This window comes from Pipistrellus kuhlii, unplaced genomic scaffold (assembly GCF_014108245.1).
Source record: "Pipistrellus kuhlii isolate mPipKuh1 unplaced genomic scaffold, mPipKuh1.p scaffold_m20_p_3, whole genome shotgun sequence".
Classification (NCBI taxonomy): Eukaryota; Metazoa; Chordata; class Mammalia; order Chiroptera; family Vespertilionidae; genus Pipistrellus; species Pipistrellus kuhlii.
The window spans coordinates 134,204,627-134,227,773 of record NW_023425529.1 but is presented as its reverse complement, the minus strand read 5'-3'; the positions used below and the strand labels follow the sequence as shown (position 1 = coordinate 134,227,773).

At 41.9% G+C, this 23,147-nt stretch overlaps 1 long non-coding RNA gene across 1 annotated transcript; it reads left to right on the top strand.

Annotated features, from left to right (window-relative positions):
• The first annotated feature begins 1,992 nt into the window (after positions 1–1,992).
• On the top strand, positions 1,993–20,321 carry LOC118728593. Its single transcript, XR_004990935.2, has 3 exons — positions 1,993–2,005; positions 14,014–14,016; positions 20,111–20,321. It is a non-coding gene; the product is annotated as an uncharacterized LOC118728593 (long non-coding RNA).
• The last annotated feature ends 2,826 nt before the right edge of the window (positions 20,322–23,147 follow it).

The window sequence follows — 23,147 nt, the reverse complement described above, 5'->3', positions numbered from 1 at the left end:
TTTCTTATTATGGAAATGCACATCTTGTTGCTGGAATTAGCTTGAATTTCTTTCAAGAAGATTTTTTTGCTGTTTTTCTCAGGAAAAAGAATCAGTTCTGGGTTTTTCATTTCTGTAGCTCTTGTAAAGAGTTAAGGCCAGTTCAAGACTTATCTAATATCCAAAATCGGACGTGCGCGCATTTAGTCTTACACTAGCTTACTCCTTACACGTGCACAGATATCCCAGACTCATTTCTAAATTTTTAAAACTTTTTTATGGCGAGAAAGGAAATTTTTAATTTAATATACTAGGAGAGCGGGCTTCTATATTGGATCGCCCCATGTCTCTCCCTCCCCCCATATTCTGCTTACTTCAGGGGAAGCATCAGCAACAGATCTGGCTGAATTTCTTTTCATGCTTAAAAGATAGACAGATCTCAATTTCTTTCTTCCTTTTTGGCTTTCTGAAATAATAATTAATACCCAATTTGGTCAAGATGTGCATTTCCCTGTGAGTTTTCTTATAATTTTTAAACAAGGCGGTAGTTTCAGCAGTGGAGTTCCACTTATTACAGATTTTAAATTCCATACATATACTAAGATTCTAATTTCAACAAGAAACAACATTATTTTGTGATCACATAAACTTCAACATTCTCTCTAAAGAGCACTTTCATTTCTAAGATTCTTTTTTTCTAGCCTTAATTCCTCGTGCCTGAGGGGACTCCCTGAGCCCTTTTTCTAAGATTCTTTTTTCTTAACCCTTACTCCTCGCGTTCTGAGGGAAATCTTGACACCGTCAAGGAACATTTCATGACAACTCAAATTCCCCATTATCGGTCGATTGGATGGCTCTCTAAGAGGTTCCTTCTCCACGTAAGCCTCCAGGACGTATAAACCCCGTGCCAGGTCAGCTTGAATTTTCTCGTCAACCCAGGAATTCAGGCGGAATTACTCTCTTTTCGACTCTACCCTTTACTCCCTTGCTTGCGTGAAACGGTCGGTAGGTATAATCCGCCTACACGGATCCTTACAGACAGGGAGACCCCGTTTGCCCTCCTCAGGCGCGCAGGTCTCCCGTGGTTGAGTCTGAAAGGTGAACGACTTTTTGTTCAAAGCAAGCTCAAGGTTTTAAGAGTAGATCTAATTGGAGAGGATTCTCGCCAAGAAAACCGGGAGGCGGTACTAGTTCAAGTGAATCGGAGTTCTCACAGCCAAAGACGGGTACCTTTCACTCTTCCCCGGATCGGCAAGTGAGTGCTTATTAGTGTGCAGGAAGAAACCAACCAAGAGAACCAATAATAACAATCGAGCAAAAAAAAGGGGTGAAATGTTCTGAAATCTTGTTTGAAAAGTCATCTACCTACCTTTACTCCGATCTGTCTCACGGCGGGCGGACCGTGGCGATCCAGTGCTGAGTCTTCACTCGCGGGTCCTCGCGGCGACTCTGGGGGTGCCTGGCCAGGGCTTCTCCGGTAGACGTTCTCGCTAGAGATTCTCAGAAGTACCCCGAGTTGGGCGCCATTTTGTCCCGACCCGCGGGACAACAACGGGGGCACGCAGGAACCACCTAAGAGAATGAATCAAACAAGGAACGCGAAAGAATGGAGGCAAGACAAGGTTCTGATCAAGCCTCAGTTTTATTCTCTGAAATGGCTGTATTTATACAGCAGAGACAAAGGGGGGCAGGGCCGCCCATGCAGGGGGGTCTTTGGTATGGCAACACAGGATTGACTAATTGCCAGAGGCGGTGTGACATTCCAAGGTGCAATATTCAAAGGCTGGGCTATCTAGGGGGGGAGGATCAGGAAGGGGAAGAGGCAGGAAGACAGGAGATGCTAAACCCCAGGTTAATCTTATCTTCTGGCCAAGCCCTCAGGGCACCACACAACCTCTGCTAGAAGGAACTTAATTCTATTTCCTTAACACTGAGTTGCTTGCCTCAACTCTGCTAGCTCCCAACAGGGGGAAGTATCATTTTAAAAGCTAAGGTCTGGGTGGCTTCTGGAAACAGTCCCATCTGGGTGTGAAGGTGTCTCCACAGTTCGTACCTTTTTATTTCTGGCCCGTTTCACACTCAGACCTCATCTATGGCTGTTGCTGGTTAGTGAGTGAGGCCTGGAGTGTCAGTGTGCTTGCCAATAGGCACACAGAGCCTTCTCTGAGAAGGCGGAGACATGTAGTTGGGTTGCCCGGGGACTGGGCTCTCTGCTCCAGCTTCCCTCACTTAGTGTTATGCTCAGCCTAACCCTTACTGTTATGCTCAGTTCCATCAGGGAAACCAGGAGCCCACACACTGGACATGAGGCTTTTGTTAGCTTCTTTCTCCAACCTGTCCATTTGGCTCTGGGCTTGATGAATTATGACTGAGAACGGCTGCTTCTCTGTTGTGCAGAACAGGTGATGCTCCTGTTTGCCAAAAGATGCTCTTCCTAAAGCAAATGCCCCTTCCGCCCCTCACTCAATGCCCTGGGGAGAGGACATAGCAAACTCTTATCTGGTGCTGCCAGAGAAAACCAGTTCTCAAAGGCTCTGCTTTCCATGTTGACTGAGTCCTCTGCTGCAGCTCTTTGTGAAATTTCTATGGGAAATTTTAGCCAAGTGTTCTGCATGCTTTTACAGGACAGAGTCTCAAGGCTTTTTTCTCTTCCTCTTTCTCCTCCATCTTCTCTTCCTTTTTCCTTCTCCTCCTCCTTCTTCCTTCTCCTTTTTCTTCTTTATCTTCATTGTAGAGCTCAAACATTCATTAAGAACCTAATTCTGGGTAATATGGTTAATGCTAAACAGTCTAAATTCCTGTCTAATCTGTCGATGATTATAACCTACAGTAGACACTAAAAGCTCAGGTATGGGCACAAACTTATAGAAATTACAGAAAGTTGAAACCAACTGATGTCAGCCAGCATGAGGAGCTCATTTGAAAAGTAGGTGTGTGATTGGCATATCCAAAGGAGATATGTAAGTGTGAGAAGGTACCTCGAGGAACAGGAGGTAGATTGCCTTTCTTTCGGTGTTCCAGGGGACCGTGACAGCAAAGCTCACCTTTGCTGAGTCCTGGTGGTCAGGGAGAGTGGTGGGATGGGGGTACTGGGCTCCCTGTGTGCTCGGCTTTAAGGAGAGGAGGAATGACTTGACAGGTGTGCTTTGACTAGCTGCACCTGAGATGGGTGGAAAGAGCAGACCATGGAAAGATCCCAGGTTTGACACTCAGGCCTTGAACTGTTACCTGTTCAAGCTCAGGTGACATCTGGAACAACAGCAATTCTTAACCTCAGCTTATTCATCTATAAAATGGGAAGAATGATACCTATTTTGCCTGTTGTATTTGAGATCTCGGGCATGTACCACAAGAAATGGTTCCTGTTATCTGAGCACATAAGCAACTAAGTAACAACAGCTGGAGGACCCACATGAAAAATTCTGGAAGCTTGGATGTCAGCATTTCCTAAGGATGGCATGGTCCCGGGTTAAAATATAGTTTTTTTTTTTTCTTTTTCTCTCCTATAAATAGATCCACAATCTAAAGAAGACGAAACTGTGCTTTTTATTTTTAAACTCTCAAAACCCTGTTTTAAAACAAGTTAATGAGACGGTTTCTGTCACAGGCAGAAAAATCCATCTTGTTTCACGCTAGCTTTTGAGCAATGCCTGTGGAGGCCAGAGCCCTCTGCAGCTGTGGGTTAGCTTAAAGCCCTTGACACTCTATCTCTGCATATTGTCTGCTCTGCGGGACCACAGCTTCCCTTTGTAAGTTTCCACATGTTTCCACTGTAGCTGCAGGCTGCCTGGGCTGCAAGGGAGAGGCCTGGACCCACAGGACTCTTTCTGCGTGCCCAGGGAGGAGCTGAGTTCTGTTCTGCCCCAGGGCATCCAGAGCTGGCACATTGCGATTCTGACATGCTCCGAAGCAGGTTACCAGGTGCCTTGTGCAGAGTGTGGGCAGAACCGTTGAAAGCTGCACGATCTCTGATTGAGAAAACCCATGGGCTAGATGTCCTCACACAACTCCAAGAAGCAATTTACTTCCTGTCTCTTCTCATCTTGTGCACCAGGAGACAGTGAGGAGTGGTAGAAGAAAGTCATCAGAAGACCTGAATTCTGGTCCTGGCTCTGGCCTGTGTAATCGTGTGTTCCTACTAAGCTGTTTGTTTTGTTTTGTTTTTTAAATCAGTAAATGATGAAAGTGGACAAGGGTCCCCCTACATTGAAATGCCTGGACCTTAAACTCTAAGGGTACCTAGAACCTCGTTCACATTCCGCCCCCCGCCCCCCCACATGCCCAGTACACATGCTCAGGCCTCTGATTTTTGTGTCCCTGCTCCCCTGACTGTTCCACAGCCTGGCTGTTTGCCACCCACTTTCTGTGTGGGGCAGAGGATACTGAGAGCTTGTGCTCAGGAAGGAAGTGAGAGAAGTCAGAGCCTGTTGCAAACCCTTGGCTGCTTTGGAAGGGCGGGGAGGATGGGCAACAGAAAGTTTGCATTTATTTCTGTTTGCCTGGTGGAAATTGAGACCAGGTTGCTGGGAGTTACAGACCATCCAAAGGATATTATTTCTAGGACAGGAGTCAGGGGCTCCACTCCCTGAAAGTTTCACTGCTCTGCTTCAGGACTTCCACATGAAACCTTTCAACACTGAGTGCTTAGTTAACGTTCAGCACTGTTTCCCAGCCACTGGCCTTCCTGTCCAACTGGCTAGGCTGCTAAAAGTGGCTCATTGTGTTTTGGGGAAGCAGATTTAATGAAATCCGTGTTCTCATTCTCACACTGGAACCACACATCTCTGGCCTACGAAGGGGTGAAGAAGCTGAAAGGAAAGCTGGATCAACACATGGACAATGGAGAAATGGGCTATGAGGGATATCGTAAGAAAAATCTTATCCATGTGGCACCTTCACTACCTGGATATTCCAGATGAAATTTCAGAATGGCTTGCTTTCTTGAATATAGTCAAAGAGATTCTGTGATCCATAGCATTTCTCTGCCTGGTGCCCAGTGACATGCTCAATGAAGGTAAAAATGCAGAGTGAGGCCCGTGAAGTTTTTTTTTTTTTTTTTTTTTTACGGTTTTCTAGAATTGACTGCCATCCATAGCACTTAGCATGTGCAATGGCAGATGGAGCCATATATTCCCCAGGGGAGTGAGGACGAATGCAGAGATTTCTTTCTTTCTCCAGTGCATCTCTTACCAAGACAGAGGAAGGATGATGGAATTTGATGCTTTGGCTTATCACTGTGTAGGACTGAATCCAGCCAGACTTGCTCCTATTAGAGAAGTGAACTCAGATGGTTCCTTTAATGAGGCAGGAAAGGGAAATTCCATTTTCTGCCTGAGCTCAATTCAGCCTGTCCGCAGCCTGAGGTGTCCGGAGGCTGAGCCGACGACTGACTTGGATACTGGAGGAGCCACGTCAGCAGATCTGGAGGCTCAGCCTTAGCTTGGAAACAGATGCCACTAAAGCAGAATAGAATCCCCTCTGAACAAGCTGCCACTGTAGCTCACATGGCCACCATCTGCTGTAGTAATATCCCCACTATGACATGCTTCCTGCCTCTTCTGGCTACCATCCTACATGAGTAGTCACACTTGATTTAGGGGACTGGAGGTTATAAATAATGGCTTTAGCATCCCAGCTCAAGACAGGAACAAAATTCTTCACTCTTGGATTGGTCCCAACAAAGGGAGAAGTAGGTGGTTGCCCTTGAGTGCCCTCCTATTCCTTCTCCTTTCGCCTTCTCATCAGTTCTCTTTTCCCAATTTCTCGAGGCATCTGGAGAACTCTTGCCTTGGCAGCTGCATCTGATGGACCAGCTCAGAGGAAGGAGTGTCTGCTTCCCAATTCGTGGAATATTCAGTTTGAAAGAGAGCCTCGGGAAGGAGCAGTCTTGTTTCAGAAGAATCATCTCTTTAAAAAAAAAAAAAAAAAAAAAAAAAAATATATATATATATATATATATATATATATATATATATATATATATAGATTTTTTTAGATGAAGAAAAAGGGATAGAGAGTTAGAAACATCAATCAGCTGCCTCTTGCACACTCCCTACTGGGATGTGCCTGCAACCAATGTACATGCCCTTGACTGGTATCGAACCTAGGACCTTTCAATCTGCAGGCCGACGCTCTATCCACTGAGCCAAACAGGTTTCGGCAAGAATTGACTCTTGAATGGTGGCTTAGCAGGTGCCCAACTTGCTTATCCTGGGCCAGTGTAACATTTTGCACAGGTGGCTTCTAGAGGCTCATCCATGCTTGTATCTCTCTATCCCTTTCCCATACTCTCTTTCTAAAAAATTAATAAAAACAAAAAATAAAGCACTTCACATGCAATCAACAGGAAGCTCAAGAACCTTGTTGTAAAGAATGAGAAAGAATATGCCATCCAGGCATAGGTGAAAGTGAGGGGCAGGTGAGTGTGGGATGCAGGAAAATAAGACACAGAGAGGCTAAAGTTGGCACTGTCCATTCAAGCTCTCTCCTAGGAAGTTGGAGGGCTCCGATTTTCCCCGACTTGATGCATTGCCTCCTAGAGGCAAGTGTCTTCCTGGTGTGGTGATGAATGAACTGCAGTCATATAAGCAGAATGGTCCAAATAGTTCCGAGACCAGATTCACTAAATGGACTTCTATTTTCAGTCTGTATTTCCACATTGTATTAATAATCAGAGAGTTTGGGCTGACCAGAAGGACATATATGAATATCCTGAATACTGTATGACTCCATGTACATGATAGATATGTTGGCTTTCTTGTTTATCCCTCAATCTCCCATGAGCTTAGAGTCCTCATGATCTGTATTCATTCAAGAGTGTGGACACCATGAACTATCATTACCTACGAAGGAGACAACTTGGCCTTGCCTAGGGAAGAAAGCCCTGGAAGTTTGCAGGGTCATGTGGCCTTAAACCTGGCAGCTTTCCTGGTGACACTTTGAACCTGACCACATCTTCTTTCAATGTTCTTTGAATGTAATCAGGGCAATTATTTATATACAGTGTAATTGAACTACATTTCCTCCAGGTGTATCAAAGCTTAATTTCAACCTATTTTTCTTACCTTAGCCCTTGCTCTGACTTCTCCTCCCAAGTCCTGTTTTCCATTTCAAAAGCAGCTTATGAGTCTTCTCCTTGTTGAAACAATCTCCAGGAAGTGAAATTATTACCTTAACACCTGCTAGCCCTTCTTGTGTGTGTGATACAGTCTTGTCTTGGATGGAACAAAGTGCTTTATTACTTTATTTTCTAAGACATTCATCATTTCAGGGTGTGTTTTTAAGAAGTCCGTTTAATAATAAAAGTATTTGTCTTTATGTAATATATTTTTCTTCATGTAATATGCAATATGAAGATATTTGTTTTAATGATAATATTTTACTTCATCAATAAAAGGGGAGTTTATCCTATACCATCTATTATGTTCTCAGAAGCACGATTGTCCCATGAATTGCTCCTGTGAAAAACAGTGTAGGGAAGCATATAGTCTACATGGGGGCACTTCAGAAAGAAGGTGCATTTTAATTAATTCATTGCTGTAACAAACAAACCTGAGTAAGAATGAATAATGGTTCAAAGAGAATAAAAGTTTATTTTTCACTTATGTAATATCCTAAAGGGTATTTTTTGAATGTAAGCTCCTAGTCAGAGACCCAGGCTCCTTCTATCTTGTGGCTCTGTCATCCTCTTCATACAGCCTCCAAAGTGTTTGTTACATCAGGCCAGTGGATAGGGGAAGAGCACAAATCACTGTGCGTGGGACTTTCATAAGCCAGACCTGTGAGTGGTGCACAGCCCTCAAATCCACAAATGAGCTGGGAAGCATGGTTCAGCTGTGTGCCCAGGAAAGAAGAGGAAAGCGGTTACCAGTCTCTGCCACCTCAACACCAACAGGCATAATGGACTCAGCAGCACCAGGGTGTCCTGTGAAATGGTACGTATTACTTTGGTCAGCGCATTAGTATAGTGGCTTGGAATTTCTGGCTGGAGTATTTCATGGAGAAAAGTAGGGAGGAGGTTTCTGAAGGAGAGAGACGTAAAGGTGAGTTTGGGAGAGAGAGATTCTGGATTATGGTCCTAAGTCGATGACTGGTATTCTAATAAGAATAGGTAAATTTGTGCAGAAGGACACAGACACACACAAGAAGAATTCCATGTCATGACGGAGTCTCTGCTTGGGGCGATATAGTGGCAAGTCAAGAAACACCAAGAATTGGCGAGCATTAGAAGCTAGGGGAGAGGCACCAAGAAGAACCTCCACAAGGAACCTCCCCCTGACAACACCTTGACTTCAGACTTCTAGCCTCAGAGCTGTGACACGAAAACATTTCTACTGCCGAAACCGGTTTGGCTCAGTGAATAGAGCGTCGGTCTGTGGACTGCAAGGTCCCGATTCCGGTCAAGAGCATGTACCTTGGTTGCGGGCACATCCCCAGTAGGGGGTGTGCAAGAGGCAGCTGATCGATGATTCTCCGATGTTTCTAGCTCTCTATCCCTCTCCTTTCCTCTCTGTAAAAAAATCAATAAAATATTAAAAAAAAAAAAAAAAACACACAAATACACTTCTACTGCTTTGAGCCACCCAATTGGTGGTGCTCTACTATGGCAGCCCTATAGGAAACGAACACTGAGGGTAATGTGGAAATCAGTCTTTCCCTCCATTAACGTTGCTTGTGTTAACCGCTGTGTCTTGTGCCATGGGGAGAGCCCTGAAATGTCTCCTGGTGGGAAAATGACTTTGATGTGATATTGCTCCACTTGGAGCCAAGAGAAATGCTCCCCCCTCCTCCCCTCCATCGCTGTCCTGGTATATTAAAAGCTCACTCAGTGATAAAATATCACAATGAAATCTATACTTCCTTTAAAAACATGTGGACGTTTTTCGCTTTCCTTTTCATATGGGGAAGTTTTCCTTGAGCCCTTTTCTTGTCAATGCTGCAGGGCCTCAAATAGCTCTTGAAATGTTTTCAAAGACCTGCAAGAGTAAAAGAGACTTCGGCCGGTTAGAATGGGTAATAATAGATTTCGCACACCCTCCTCATTCTTGTGAAAGAGAAGGGCCCTGTGCTCAGGAGAGATGTGGGGGGCGTGGCAGCACAGGGCAGCGAGAAGAAGATGAACTGCATGTTGTAGATGATGCTGATTTACTGATTATCCCAGAACAGTCTGCTGAATCCAAAGAGACTGTTAAAACCACCCCAGCAGTCTCACTGCCACCTTTGATATTTAGAATTGAGGAGGTTGAGGTAAACCCAGTCCAATTAAGCATGGGTACTTTAATCAAATAAAGATGAAGGGCAATCAAAGACAAAAATAGTATCTTTACTGATTTCTGGGAGATAATTATATCAGGCTTGCTGCACAGAAAGAGAAAAGGATATTATAAGGTTGTAAAAGGGAAGACCTTAAAATCTGTACCATTACATTAATGCTCTGCAGCCATAAAGCAAAGAAATCTCCTCCTAGAGTGGTGGAATCAGGATAGTTAGTAACTATATCTTTTGTCTCTTTAAAAAATTAAAAATTTCTTTTTAATATCTTTTGTCTTGATTGTACCTATAGAAGGAGTTAGTTGTTATATATATATAACAAGCTCTTAGTCAAGCTCAATAGAGATACTAAAATGTTGTTTAATTAAAAGTGGGGCGATCACATTATTTTAGATTTATGTACAAATAAAATTAAGAGGCTAACTTTATAGTGGTTACTATTAAAGTAAGTTATAGCAATTTGAAAATGCTGTGACAACTGTAATCACAAAAACCAATTCTAAGTTATTTTGAATTCTGATTTTGTGTTAGTGCCTTGATCTGTGATTACTGATACATATTCTCTGCAAACTACACGAAAGTGCTTTTACTCAAAGAGGGGGCATTTCCAAGCTACTGATGGAGCTCAGTGTTATTTAATTGGATGGACCAAAAGAAATGTGCTTTTCTCTATGTAATTCCTTTTTGTAAAATTGAGGTATGATTAACATATAACATTATACTAGTTTCAAGTATACAACATGATAATTTGATATTTGTATGCATGTGAAACACTCACTACAATGTCTAGTTAACATTTGTCACCATACGTAATTTCAAAAAATGCAATTTCCCTTTAAAACCAATTCAGTTGTGGGTTTTTAATCAGTATTTTTTCATGATGGTATTCAGTTGAGATTGGTCTCTCCCTCGCTCCTCCTACCTTCCCATAGCTCTCCAATGGTGAGTATTAATTTATTATCTCTAAGGATGACTGTACCAGGTGCCCACAAAATGTATGCACACTTTAACAGCTGATAGCTCAATTTTGAAAATGAAATCTATTTTAATAAACATTGTCTTTATAATTATTCAAAATGTATGTATACTTTTTTTGGGGGGGTTGGCAAAAGTAGGTTTATAGTATGTAAAACAGCATTTATTCTTGTATTATTATTTATTAACTATTACACTTATTTGTATTACAACTGTAAGCCTATTTTTGCCCACCCCTGTGTAAGAATTACAGTATGATTTACCTTGTAGAACAAGCATGTCAAACTCATGGCCATCGGGGCCACATGCCTCGTTTATTTGGCCCGTGTTAGCCTTTGAGTTTGACATGCTTGTTGTAGACCATCCTTTGTTTTACTAACATGGTGCTGTAGAGCTTGTCAACCGTTTAAGAACTAAAACTGAAAGTGAATGGTAAAGTATTTGGTCTCCAAGGTAAAGTCAACAGATTCCACATTACTATAATTTTCTGAATGAAAGAATCTTTACCCATGGCATCATATTAAGCAGCAATGCATATATAGAAGTGTGAGAATCTCAAGCAACATTTTAAGCAAGGGTCTTTAACCTGGGGATATACATAGTTTCCTGGGACCTGGAGGAGATCTGATGGAGAAACGGAAGAACAGAAGCAGATCACAAGAGAAAGCTGTATGAGAGAAAGAAAAGGTGGGTGTTGTGCCTTAGGCATAGGTGGGCTGAGCTTTTTTTCTCTGAATTTTCCTCTATCATCCTACCCAATCTGTGCTCTCTCCCACTCCTCCCAAATCCCTTAGAAACCTTTGTCTATGGGGGTGGTTACCATAGCTGGGTTTAAAAAGCTTTTCTTCTATTATTCTTACAAAATCTCCCTGGAGTAAGCTAATATTATCACTATTTTACAGACGAAGGAACATATGTCAGTAGCACACAATTATAAAGAAAATGGCAAAGTAGAGATTAGAAAATTGTTCTGTGCTTAGTGACCTAAAATAGTTTCATCATCTTCATATGATTAATCCCAGAGTAAGTGGTGTGAAGATTCAGAAATATCTGGAAAACTGTAGAAGGAAAATTTGATCCACCACCAAGGATTTCTTTCTCTTATTTTTATATTAAAAAAAAATTTCACTGGGAAATTCCTCAAAGACCTCAGAAAATAAGCAAGAAAAAAATGGTGCCCTCTTGCCCCGAAACATTTTAAAAATAGGTTTTCATACCTCAACTCAGAGAGTGAAAAACTGGGTACTGTCTTGAGAGCCAGTACATCAGAAGGTCCTGTATACTTACTGAAAATAGTCTGGAATCAGGTTACTGCAAAAAGGAGCAGAAGGAGGAGTGGTCACCAGCAGGTAACAAGAGAAACTTACAGTGTTCATGCATGATCAGTGACGTATGATGGCTTCCTTCTCTCCCTCAAGTCACTGAGGCTGAGATAGGGTTTGCTGCCCTGGCCCCATGTTTTCAGTATTATTAGGATGCCTCTTCCTCTCTGACTGTTTCTTTTGTCTGTGTCACTCGTCAAAATCCAGGACAAGTAAGGGCAGAAGTTAATTTTGTCATATTCGATTTAGAGAGGAAGGACTACAATAGACACTAAAGAATAATACTACCATAAACACATTATAGTTATATCGAGTGAATGATTGATATACTTCCTATTTTAACTCCATTTGGCACTTAGGTGAGCCTTGTCACAAGTCACAAGTCTCCAAGCCTCAGTGACCTCATCGGTAAGACAGAACTCATTGTCCCGGTCTTGGTGGGTTGTCTTAAAGAATAACTGAGTGCCATACACAGTGGAAGCTGGATGGATAGTGAATACTTTGGTCTAACCTGTGATTATAACCCAGATCTTTCAGACAAAGCCTGAATTCTGTCTTTTGGAGTTACACGTTAGAGTTTTCTAAATAACAACGTGGAAATGTGTAGAAAGAACACCTCAATGTTTGGAACCCCAGCCTGTGGTTTTCATAGCTTGTCATTGACTTCAGTCTCTCCCAGTTTGTGTGATTGCCACAAAATTACTCAAAAGTGGTATCTCATGCCCTCTCTTTGTAAAAGCATCATTGACACAGCTAGGGCTTAATACATTGAAAGTTTTAGTGCTTAGAAAATAATCAGGTGTCAAAAGAAGCACAAAATGTACTATCATTTGCTGAAGGTTAATAGACTTTTTTCTAGACCTGTTTTTTTTTCCTCTACAGCATTACCTTCTAACAGGAGGCTGCTGCTTCAGATGAAGCAGAGATTGAAATGTCACACCAGCATGATCAATTAGATGATGCAGAATAGAAACACTGGCTATCCACAGGCTAAGATGGACTGAATGGAGAGGATAGAATACAGAGACTCAAAGGCAGAGGAAATCAGCGGCCTCTATTTAAATAGACAGTAGCAGTCTAAATGTTGAACGTGACAAAAAAGAACATTAATTATGATATATACTCGTTCACTTGTTTGCTCATTTCTGAGTGACCTCAAAATGAATATAAACATCTTTATGAAAAGAAGTAGAGTAGAAGAGGAAGCAGATAAGTTTTATTTTTTAAAAAACTTAGATTTTTATATAATTTTTTTATTTCATTTTCTTAACAAAAAGGAGAAAGATAGATGCAAAATATATGCAGGCTGGGAGATATTCTATGAAAAAGACTGTAGAAGATGTGACTAAGAAGGGGAAATGATAGCTGTCTTCCTTTTTTTAAAGGCTTGTCATGGAAGGAAAAATTAGACATATTGTGGTGGGAATGACAGAGAGGAAGGGCATATGAACTTTTTGACTTAGTGTTAGAAATGTCTTCCCCATATTTGGATCTTGACAACTTGCCTAGCTTTCCATTGCTGAGTCAAGGAAATCAGGGTTGTAGAGAAATTCTTTTTTTTTTTTAAATATATTTTATTGATTTTTTTACAGAGAGGAAGGGAGAGAGACAGAGAGCCAGAAACATCGATGAGAGAGAAACATTGACCAGCCACTTCCTGCACACCCCGCACCGGGGATGTGCCCGCAACCAATGTACATGCCCTTGACAGGAATGGAACCTGGGACCCTTCAATCCGCAGTCCGACGCTCTACCACTGAGCCAACTGGTTTCGGCTGTAGAGAAATTCTTGCATTAAATAAGATGACCTCAGTCACCCCCTAATATGTCCACTCTGGAGTTTTATATTACCTTGGAGAGATCTGAAATGGCATTGGAACTTCTTCAGGAGCAGAATTGAGTGAACTTTGGAGCTGCTTAGGCCTTGATAGAAGCAGCATGTAAGTGCTTCTTAGGCCTGGGAATGGTTGCTGGTCTGCTCGATTATGGACAGCTGGTGTTAGCAAAGGGATTTATTGAATTAGTCATGCCTAGTAACAATGTGTTTCTCCCTGGATTATTAGTTGATATCTGCTTTGTTTACTCTTTCAGTTTTATACTTATTTTTCTTTTCCATTCAAACACAATTTAATGTAATAGTGTGTGGTAGGGATCTGACTCCCAAAATAACCCACCATTTTTCCCCCCTAGGATCCATTTGGTTGTTTCTATTTCTGGAGTTCAGTTGTGAGACATCAGTTTATCATAGCTGTGGAAAGCTAGCAGAAGGTTCAGAGGAAAGCCACAGAAACGATGAAAGACTAGGAAAATGAAGTGGTAACATGTATCCTGGAGAAATAAGGTTGGGAGTGATGGTTACATGTGTTTGCATGCCACTTTTCCCCACACACCCGCTTAAATATATATATATGTTAATCAACTTATATCTAACTAACTGTAGTCTTCAAGTTCATGAAGGCTAATGGAGAGGGTATTTTTTATTGAGACATGGGCCTGAGCTTCAAGATGGTCACATAGTAGATATTCTATATTTAACAAATATTCATTGGATTAAATTGAATTCAACATTAGTTTTAATATAAGCAACATGCTGGTAGTGAAGATCATTAAACTTTAAAATGTGTTCCCAAGGAACACTGTGGCATCTTCATTTGAGAACATTTTTTGAATTGGATAGCTAATTATCTGTTTAGAATAAAAGTAGAGGAATAATTCTGAGTACTTCATAAGGATTCGTACAGCTCTTGATTTCTCTTGTGAGCTTTGCTTGTGTGTAAGCAAATCACTAAATCCATAACTCAGGGGTGAAATAACACTTACATACAAGATGACTGGGTAAAAAGAGAATCATCTCGTTTGAAACTGTGGTTTTCCTCTGATCACAAAATATATGATAGTCGAGTTCAGCACTATCAAATTTCCTGATAAAAATGATCACATGCTTCCCCAACATGTATTGAAAACTTACTATAGTTCCTGGGAGAATTTTATTTTGGGGAAGAAGGAACAGAATAAAATTTTGACGTTTATTGAAAATGGAATTGCATGGAGAGCATATTGTTCCAGAACAAATAGTGCCAATAGGAATTAATAATTTCAAGCTGGAATATGATTATAATTGAACTGTTGGAGAAACTTTCTGTTCTCATTCTGGCTGATAAGTAATATGGTACACATTTGGCAGTCCCCTCTCCAGCATACATTATTTCCCTTTTCCTGCCACTTCCATTCTCAGACAGGAAGTTTAAAGGACATTAACCCTACTTCTATTTCCATGTATACAGGGGTGGGAGAAAGTATGTTTACAGTTGTTCATCTGAAAAATAATACAATAATGCTATATAATAAAGAGGTAATATGCAAATTGACCCCCATACCCTCACAAAGATGGCTGCCTACAACCAGGCCAGCAAGGGTGTTAGTGAGGGACGACCAAACAATTGAACAGCAGGCTGTGTGGGGTGACATGGCTGGCAGGGTGGGGCAGTTGGGGGTGACCAGGCTGGTGGGAGGGGCAATTAGGGGCAACCATGCTGGTGGGGAGGGGAGTGGTAAGAGGCAACAAGGCCTGGGGGGGGGGTGCAGTTAGGAGTGACTAGGCTGGCGGGGGTGATTAGGATGGCAGGGAGATAGTTGGGGACTACCAGGCCGGCAGGAGGGGCAGTTGGGGGCTAGCAGGCCAGCAGGCAGGTGAGCAATTAGGAGCCAACGGTCTAGGATTATGAGAGGGATGTCCGACTGCTGGTTTAGGCCCCAATCCCTGGGACATCCCCCAAGGGGTCTTGGATTGAAGAGGGTGCAGGCTGGGCTGAGGGGACACCCCCTCCCCCCTCCGGTGCATGAAATTTATGCACTGGGCCTCTAGTTAATAGATAATAATACAAGGATAAATGTGTGTTTTATGTACAACACAACTGTAAGCCTACTTTTGTCCACCCCTGTATAATGAGGTGGTCCTAATTGGTTTAGTCTTAGCATATCCCAGTGTCCTGGATCACATGGGAAGAACATGAGGCCGATGAGAATGTGAATTCCAGAGGAGACCTTCTTTTCCTCTGGATGATGTGGTAAGTAGATGTGAAGGCTAACATTGCTACAGACATTTTGCTACTCTGAGGGGGAGCCCAGATCCTTTGAGGATGAAGTCTCTCTGTTCTTTAGTTTCCTCACCTTTAAAATGGAGATGATAGCCCCAATGGCATGGTTCAGTGGTTGAGTGTTGACCTTTGAACCAGGAGGTCAGAGCACATGCCTGGATTGTGGGCTCGATACTTAGTTGGGGGGCATGCAGGAGGTGGCTGATCAACGGTTCACTCTCATCATTGATGTTTCTATTTCTCTCTCCCTCTCCCTTCCTCTCTGAAATCAATAAAAATATATTTAAAAAAATGGAGATGATTAGTGTCTTACTCTAGGTTTGTTGTGGAACTAAATCGTTAAACTTATGTACGATGCTTAGACTAGCAAGCAGTCAATAAATAATAATTTTTATTAGTAGATATAGTATGTTCCTTCTAGTTTAACAAAAAAAGCATCATCATTTTCCCTTCCTCCCCCTCTCAACTCTGAACCCAATATAAATTTTGAGACTTGAGCTGTTTGGTTAATTGTATTTAATTACTTCAATTATTTTTTTTTCTCCTAAAGGCTCTACACTTCATTGATCTCTGCAAAATCTTCATTGATTTTTAGTCTCCCCACAGAATTGGTCTTGCCAGTATTACGTTGACATGTCAGCATTTAAATAATGAAGCCTTAGGGCCTTAGGGGCAGACCTCTAAGAACCATCTCTAGACCTGTAGTACCTCCATAATACATGATTCTTCCTCTCCGACCTGCAGCTCTGCTTGAGAATAGTTTTGCAGAGAAGGCAGAGCTGAGAGTGAGAAGAGTGAGAGGGAGGAGTGGTGATGCTGTTTCCTAGCAGCGCCCACAGAAGGGATGTTGTCAAATGGTAACTAACCTGGGGCATCTGTTGAGCTCCGTTAAGAGTCTGAGCTAATGAAGATCTGCATGTGCCTGTGTCTGCGAGGCCAGAAACGGCACTCGCTGAGGCTTCTGTGCTGTTCTTGCTGTCCTAGGAACATTTCTTCCTTGAATATCTGGGCTTGTCTGCTTATTACGTTAAAGATCAGCAGAGCCAGAGAATAATGGTTAGAATCCATTCTAGAAGATACAAATGCTGGATTTTTCTTTGAAAACAACCATTTCATCTTAGTAAGAAATTTGCCAAGTTTTTCGTTAAATACGACAGAACAGAGACATGTGATATTTACAGATATTTTTGTGGTGCTTTGGGAGAGATCATAGGAATCATAGGGAGGGAAGTCCATTTAAAGGAAAAAGGGTCTAAAGCAGAGGTTGCCCATAGGTAGAAGAGCGGATGGCAGAGGGGACATTTGAAGGGGAACTTCCACTTGTTCACTCTATATACCTCTGTCTAGCTTGAATTTTATGTTACAGTGCATTTATGTATTATTTGCATCATTTTAAGAAGAAAATTTAAAAATGTCAGTTATTTATTGAAAGCAGTCTGGGGATTCCTCAAAAAAAAAAAAAATTTAGAATAGAGCTATCATACCACCCAGCAATCCCTCTCCTGAGTACATACCTGAAAAACTTGGAACCATGTAGTCACAAAGATACATGCACCCCCATGTTCATTGCAGCATTATTCACAGTGCAAGACATGGAAACAACCAAGGTGCCCTAGATAGAGGGCTGGGTAAAGAAGATGTGGTACATATACTAGTATATAATACAATGGAATATTACTCAGCCATAGAAAGGATGAAATAGTGCCATTTGCAACAACATGGATGGACCTTGAGAACATTATGCAAAGTGAAATAAGTCAGTCAGAAAAAGCTAAGAACTATATGATTTCACTCATAGGTGGGATATAAAACTGAATCGGGGAAACACAAACAGCAGTGTGGTGATTGTTAGGGGGAAAAGGGTGGAGGGAGAAGGGAGTCCTAATATAAGGTGGCAGGAGATTTGACTTTGGGTGGTGGGCACACAGTACAATGTACAGGTTTTGTAAAATAGAAACCCACACCTGAAACCTATATGTTCATGTTGACCAATGTCACCACAATCTTACTAATAAAAGCCTAGGTGGTGCTCATGCCATTATGCTGTCACAAGATGGCTGCACCCACAGCAGAGGCAGGCTTCCCATCAGGAGCCCTAATGAGCGATAGGCAGGGACATGAGGCTGTGCCCCTTGCTCAGCGGGGTTTGACAGGGGTGGGGCCAGCCAGATCTGGGTCTCGCACAATTTTGAGGCACATGCGGGTGGGTGGGGACTTGACTCTGGGTCCTGCAGTGCATCCCAGACTTTGACAGAAGGAAGATTTTCATATACATTTTACTAATTTTCTTTAATCTCTGACACTTCTATTATAGAGAAAGGTCAAATAGCAATATTAAAATTTTTCCTCTAATTAATTCCTTTTTAATGTGCACAAATTATGTGCACCAGGCCACTAAATTTAATAAATGTAAAAGAATAAAAATTGTAAAATGTCAACAATTTCATCTAAGTTAAGGATGATATTTTCTATAGCTAATTGTTCAGATTATCCTAATCATTTCAGGTGTTTATACTTGAGTTATCTGATAATTCAGGTGAATTTAGACTCCATTAAATTTAATTTTTAGGTATACAGTTAACTCTTCTTTAATGTTTGAGATATTACATAATTTAGTATTTCCAAAAGGCCCTCTTAGCCTGTGGCTTTTTGAGTCTCCCCCCCCCCCCCCCCCCCCCCGCCCCCAATACTTGTGGGTATTGGGCTGTGTTTACATCTTTAGTGAATATTTTTTCCTTTCCTTTTCTTTTTTCTTTTATCATTGTCTGAAGTGTTACATATATCTTCTTTTTCCCCAATTGACCCTCCTTCCCCCGCCATTCCCACCCTGGACAAGCCCCCTCTGCCCCAGTGCCTGTGTCCATTGGATATGCTAATATGCTTGCATACAAGTCCTTTGGTTGCTCTCTAACCTTCATCCCCTACCATTTGTCTCTAGATCTATTCTTGTTCATCAAATTATGTTGTTTACATCTTTAGTGAATATTTTTCCTGGGAGATTTGTTCTGAGATAAAACAGCCTCTTGGATCTCCAGGATATTTATGACTCCTGGCTTTCACCACTTCCCGATGAATGAGAGTTGTTTGCCTTGTGAATGGAGTTTTGCAGTCACCTCACACTCACAGTGATTGGAACTTTGTGCTGTGGTTGGATACCACAGCTCATGAAAAGTAGAAATTTCAATCAAGACGGGCCTTTGGGGTCATCCAGCCCAACCTTCAGTTCATATATGGGGAGAAGTTGGCCCAGGATGCTCACAGGGGTTTCCTAAGGTCCCTGTATCACTGCCAGGGGCAGGATGGAGACTGGACGCCGGCTCTTCTGGCTCATTCCTCTTCCTGACACACCGGGAGCTGAGGAGTCACCCAGAAGTCAGCCTGCTCATTTTATTTGCGTTCTGGACACTGGAAACAAATTTGAACCATGTGGAACTTGAGGAATCCAGAGGATAGGAAATGGAGTTAGTGGAACAGAATGTCATCTAAATAAACAATAGAACTCGGGTTTAACCTGAGGGATATTTTACATCTGTGTGCCAGCTTGAAAAGATTATTATTGCTTGTTAACAAAAATGATAAATGTTCAATTTCAAATGTTTTTGCACAAAGAAGAAAATTAAAATTATTAATTGCATTGTCAAGAAATGATCAAGATTAATATTTTGAAATTGTGCACATACATAGACACATATAAATTCAACTCAGATCATACTGTATACATAATTTTTTATCCTTTTTTCATTTAATATTATATGATGAGCATTTTCCCATGTCATCAAATTTTCTGAAAACATACAATTTCTAAAAGTTTAAATAAGATTCTCAGGTTGTTGTTTTATTTTTATTTTGATTGTTTTAAGTGATGGACTGTTAGAACCGCATGATATGGAATAAGTGCGGAATGAGAAGAAAGGGGGTGCTGAGGTTTGGTGCTGTGGTCTGAGATGTGAGCCTGGAATGAAGAGGGACAGCAGCAGCTGAGGGCTGCCAGTCCTCTGCAAGCAGCCACACGAGGGCCTTGAGAGGCAGGTGACAGAAAGTCAATTCTAAGACACACACCTAAGACAATGCAATCATTTCTGACTTTGTCCTCTCATCAGCATCAACATATACTACAAAGCATTCCCCCAGCCACAGAGTGGGCACTGCAGGCTGCCATGCTATCAAGGACTCATCTTTCGGGGGAAGTGAGTCAGATGCGTAACTGACTCCAGAACTCAGGCATTGATTACCCAGCCTCCTTTGTCTCCCTTCAGCACATGGACTTCAGACCATGCCACTGCTTATTACCTTTCCAGTAGAAGCTGGGCAGTTAAAGCAGGAAGGGGTAAAGTTCACAGCAGCCCACTTTGCTCCATGTTAATCAATTTTTCGAAAAGGTGCAATGTAGAGAGTGGCTACAGCGTTTGGACAGGTTCAAGCCTCAGACTCACGAGAGGGCACAGTTCCCTCATGGCCATGTGCAAGGCAGAGCCCTCCCAGCACAATGATAGCCAACAGCTGTAGTTGTAAGCTTAAACTTATGGTCCGAACACGTGGTCCCACGTGCCTGAGTGATATGGGCTTGATAGAGTTCAGGTGCATGTAATTGAGTAGGATCCAAACCTACGAGAATGTTGTAAACATCTTGATTACGCCCTTCCTTTGCCTCGTGGCATCTGGCTATAAAATGAAGACAGGGCTTGGCTTGCAGTCCTTGGCGCTGCCACAAACTCCATCACAGAGGACAGCGTCCCACTGAGACCCAGCTTTCATTCTCTTGTCTGTCTTTTCTCAATCCTTCACCGCCCCCCACTCAGGTTCACCATTGGCTGTGCTGGCGCGGCACAGTGCAGTGAAGAATGAGGTAAAGTATGGGAAGTGCTTGCCTTCATTTACTTCTTGGGTTGCCTGTTGCTGATGATTGGGAACTTGCAGAGTAGCAAGCGCTGACATAACCTCACAGGTGAAAGTCAAACCCAGCATCAGGGCTGGTTTATCATTTGGGACTGGAAACCGAGTAAATGATTAGAGAGGCCCCACTTCTGAAAAGTGCTCACTGGGAGAATGGGGCGAGGTAGATGAAGCCAGCTTCTCTCTAGGGCTCTGGGCACAATGACGCTTTTCCTTTCCACTCTTCCCCATGAAGAGTGGAAATGATCTATATATAATGATCTAGTATATAGATAATTAAAGAGGCTAATTATACCTCTGTTCTAATGAAACAAGCAGAATTCAGGTAGGGAGCAAAGTACTTTGGGTGAAAAGAGAGTGTATGTAATGATTCCAGAAAATGTTCCCGGGTCTGATAAATACAAGGTACAGAGAGCAGTAACCACGCAGGAGTATTTTGCTTTCTTTGTGCTTTCCCTGTGGGCTGGGCTGACGATGAGTCTGTTGCCAGCAGGGTATGGTTTCCTCCTGTGCAGAAATGCCAAATTTGTAGCTCTTGGTGGGGGATGAGCTGGGAATGTGATTTCTTTCTTTCTCCAGTAATTTTCTGTCTGCCTGCGTGAAATGCCAATGAACATCTCACATGACAGCAATCAGATGGATCCCTATTTTACTATTTTGGGCAGATTCTGACAAAAGTGTAGGTTTTCCTGGAACAGTGTCAAGACACTTCTAGCAGGCCCTTCCCGCTCCTCCAAATTTGTGCCCAGGATGTCCCTCTCTTTGTGCTGAGCAGATGTGTTGTGGCTCTGATTTAAAATAAGCTCTGTATGTATGGCGATGGCATCTCTGCATCCCCTCTTATTCCATCAGGTTTCTGTGTCCAAGTCTCTGGGAAAGTCTGTCTTTAGTAAAATAAGCCTTGACAAAATCTTAGATTAATCCTGACTTTTATTATTAGTCTTAAATGAGTAGCATTAAAGCCAACTTTTATTCATTATTTTAACAAATTAGGGGTGGGATAGGGCATGAATTGGCAGCTGAACATGCTAATGGGCTACAGGTTAAATGCCTAAAGGATTTTTATAATTGCATCATCAAATAAGATTACTTTAAAGGAGAGACTTAAAATGAAAACAGAGCTTCTGATAATCAAATTTTGATCTAAGGACCTGGCTTATTGATGGTGCCAGTGGGGAAGGTTAAACTGGGGGCATGGCAACCATCATTTGTGGAATTGATTGGTGGCTGTCTGGTACCCTCACCTCATCCACAGAAGGTCACCCACAGATTCTGTGAATGACGGAAGAGTTCATGAGGCTCAAGGATGGATGGAACCTTACTAACTGCAGAGACAAACAGAGACTGTCTTTGAATCTCTATTGGGGAGAATCTTCTCTCAGCCACTGACTGACGAGAAGCCAAATGTGTGAAGTTAGGGTTCATCTTGCTTTCTATTTGCAACATATGGCCATCTGTGGCAGTTGGACATTCTTTATTTCCATCGTAGAAGAGCGAGAGGGATAAGAGATGGTGTTTGTAAATGCAATGAAACTTAGATACAGGGCAGAGGGAAAAATGGGCCTGGGAATCATTCCCCAGCATGAATCCAGCTTGTTTAGGAGCCCCTGGTTCGGAGGTCTCCTTTCTGTTCCAGCTCCTCCTTCGACTCTCCTCATTTATCTTCCTAGCGACCTCAGAAACTCTAAGGTTTGATATTAAGTTACTACCCAAAAGTCCTTGACTGCAAAATATGCCAGCTAAAAGGACTTTCAATCACTAACATACCCAGGCCAAGCTGTGTTTTCTCTTTGTCCCTCTTAGTTTCTATCATATAGGAAAGAAATAGAAAGATACCACTATTAAGAAATTTGAAAATATGCTTGGTCTGCAATAGACTGGATTTCAGAAGAGCTTAAAGTAGCAAACTTGGAATAATTATAAGTACTAAGAAAGACAGCTTGGAAAGGTTCTTAATTTTTCTGAAAGAGCTTCAATATTTAGAGAAAAAATTAGTAAATTAGCATTTTGGTTGGAATGGCAAAGGTGAAGAAGGTTTTATTGAATGTTATGAAAGTGTGAGGAATATAGATTGGGTTAACATTCATTGGCTCAATCTAGGAATACCCGGTAGGAGATATGAGAAGAAGGCTATACTTCTATTATTTATTTATTTTTAAATATATTTTTATTGACTTCAGAGAGGAAGGAAGAGGGAGAGATAGAAACATCATTGATGAGAAAGAATTCATTGATCAGCAGCCTTTTGCATGGCCCCTTCTGGGGATGGAGCCCACAACTCAGGCATATGCCCTTAACTGGAATTGAACCCTGGACTCTTTAGTCTATAGGCTGACGCTCTATCCACTGAGCCAAACTGGCTAGGCACATTATAATTTTACATACTGTTATAAAAGACAAAAATGTTTTCAATTAATCTGTGACACAAAGCCTTAAAGATCACCTTGCATGTCACATTTGTTGGTGACACCGGTCTCTCAATGCTTTGACATTTCTTTCATCTATCCACAGATTTGGCAATTCTTTTGCCTTTAGTTTCATTACTTGGCCACCAGAAGATGTTTTGCATATGCTCCAGAGAGCAAAATGTAACATGGCTTCACCTGCTTAG